Source organism: Epinephelus moara, chromosome 8 (assembly GCF_006386435.1).
Source record: "Epinephelus moara isolate mb chromosome 8, YSFRI_EMoa_1.0, whole genome shotgun sequence".
In the NCBI taxonomy this organism is placed as follows: domain Eukaryota; kingdom Metazoa; phylum Chordata; class Actinopteri; order Perciformes; family Serranidae; genus Epinephelus; species Epinephelus moara.
The window spans coordinates 915,904-918,907 of record NC_065513.1 but is presented as its reverse complement, the minus strand read 5'-3'; positions in this window follow the sequence as shown (position 1 = coordinate 918,907).

The window sequence follows — 3,004 nt, the reverse complement described above, 5'->3', positions numbered from 1 at the left end:
TTCCTCACCGTTCATTTCCAGCCAGTCCTTGTAACACTTTGTCCCTAGGGTAAATTCACTGTTGTCTTTTCATTTTAATCCAGTGCTGGGTTCACCCATTTACTTATTTCCTCTTTTGTTTCCCATTCTCACTTCTCCTTTCCATCCTCCTTCAAGTCTCCTTTGTTTGATTTTCCCGCTCCCTGTTCAGCTCACAGGTGTCCCTTAATTTATCACCTTCCCCTCCTTCCTCTCCTGCTCAGGTGGACAAGGCTGTGATCTCACTTCCTTTTCCCTTCCTGCTACAGTGGAGAAAGTCACACAGCTGGTCTGCGACTACTTTCTCAAGATCTTTGAAAGAAAAGGAAGATCAGAAATTGGTCTATAGTTGGCTAACACCTCTGGAGGTGGACTGTGGTACATAGCCTGTTAATAAAGATATATTGATCATGTCTAATATGTGAGTGTTAACTAAAGGTAAGACTTCCTTAAGTGGCCAGATCCAGAGGGAGCAGACACTGCAGCAGCAGAGGCAGTGGTTGTGAGAGTGGTGGAAAGGGGAAAGACGGCAGAGCTAGTAGTGACAGAGGACACTCTGGTCCACTTATCCAAACTTTGTAAAAAAAAAAAAAAGAAAATAAAAAAATGAAAATACAATATAAATAAAATCCACACTGTACCCAAAGTAAAACAGATTATGATAAATCACATGACAAAATACTACCAGCTGTTGGTGAGGTCCTGCTGGGATGATGGGTGGTGAAGCAGAGGAGACTGCAAAAGAGTTTGCAGATGCAGAAAACAGGGATGAGAGGAGCAAAGGGCGTACCAGAGGAGATAACCAACAATTCCTTGTTTATACATTTTTTGAAAAGGCAAACATAAAGAGATGCTTTCAAGCCACTCGTGTCGTGAAGCATGCTTCTTTGAAGTTTAGCAATATATCAGCGTGAAGACAGCAACTTAAAGAGTTTTAGCAAAAGCTCTAGCAGCAGCCAATGAAACAGAGGAGGGGGCGGTTGTTGTGGACACAAGAGACTGAGACGAGACAGAAGTGAGACAGTCTGAATAGATGTCCTGTGACTGTGAGCAGGTGATGCTGCCCTCCCTGCCATTGCACTTGTACTGGTGCTGGACATGGCAGAGGAGTCAAGAATGCTACTGATGGACTGAGAGAATAAGAGCATAGTTAACAACATTATAAAACAAAATTATCATCAATGGTGCATCATCAAAAATAAATAATAGGCATTACAGTAATGAAGACATTTCAACATATCTTTATGGAATGAAAATCCCACTGTAGCTAACCCGGCATGAAAAGGACAACAGTGTAATCTCAAATCGAATTCGAGCTCTGTCATACTTCATACATTACCTTGATTCCATGCTGTCCAGACAAACTTAAGTTTTGCTTTAAAGCAGCAACATGAGACCAGCCAATCAATGGCTTTGTACCCTGAAAGAAAGAACCTAAAGTGAGCCTTGTAAGTTGTGCATTTATTGATATAATAATAATAATTCATACATAGCAAGATAATCATTACTTACCCGTTCAAAAGTCAAACTGGGATTATGAGGTTTCCCATGTGTCCCTGTCGGTGCTGTGGGTGATGCAGAGAATGATGCTGATCCTGGTGGTGATACCACTAAAGATGACACAGTGACAGAGCTGGGAGGCTACACAGGCACAGAAAGCCAAAATAAATGTAATGATGCAGAATACAACACATCATAATTTTTATAATGACTTCTGTTTGTTATGTATCAATTAAGGAAACAACCTAAATGCAAAGCAGTAGGCAGGTGGATTTGAAACAAGGCAAGCTTTAATGAGGCTGAAAAAAACAGGCAAGTAACTCAAAGTCCTTAAAGGGAAATTTCAGTTTATTTCAACCTGTCTCCTATCGTCCTAAATTTGTTTCAAGTGACTAGTGACATAAAAATAATAGTTAGCATGTTAACCGTTAGCCTAGATACAGCCGGGGCGCATAGTAGCGTCAGACCTGTTAAAACGTAAGTGAACGGGCAACCTTCAAGTGCAAAGTTAGTCCACTAAACAAGCATTTTTTTCCACAAAGACCACATCATATCATTAGGATAAATGTCAGAGAACATATAGAAAACGACATGTAAACGTGTTGTCTTACCATACCGGTGTGGTGCCATGTTTGTTTACCATTTAGCTCTGCTTTCCAAGCATTTAGCTGTCCCCTCAGCTAAATTGGACACTTCTCAATCGGCAAATATTGTTTAACAGTGAATCATGAGCATGTGTCCCATTTTTATTCGACTAAGTATGGAGCTTTATCCCTATCTTTATTCAAGAGAGTGGTCTATCAGTTTGAGAGCATTATTTATTGATTTCACATTCAAAAACCCTGCCCTCGCACTCAAATAGCCTCTGCTTGCGCTTGGATGTACTCTGTTTCTGCTCAAACTGTGTGCTCGCACTCAGATACCATGTTGCTTGCACTCAGATACCATATTGCTCACACTCAGATACCATTTGCTCGCACAGATTTCCTGCTCGAGCTTCGGCTTTTCTCCTCGTGCTCAAACTGTTTCTGTGTGCTTGTGGAATTTCTGCTCTCAGATTTCTGCCCTGTGCTTGGATTTTTTTGTGTAACAATCCTGTCAAAATCCCCCAACCAATAGAATGCTAGATTTACTGTTGACCAATGAAATGATCCCTGCCTCCTTGTGGGCGCGCTCGCCTTAGTTTTACAGCGTCCCGGCGGGTACTCTTTAACCGGGTTCATCCACTCCCACCCTCTTCCCCTGTTGGGAGTTATTTTTCAACAGTCACTGGCTGACTATACATTATTATTAGTATGTCAGAGAGGAGGAGTATCAATAAAAAAAAGTTTCCACTAATTATTTTGGTGTTTATTTCTTTTATTCTTATTTTTTTTATTAAAATGCGTAATATAGCCAACAATATTATTACCAAAAGTTAATCTAATTTATTATTGTAGAATGTATTTAGCAAATCACCACTTTCAACTGGAGACACAGTGCAGCA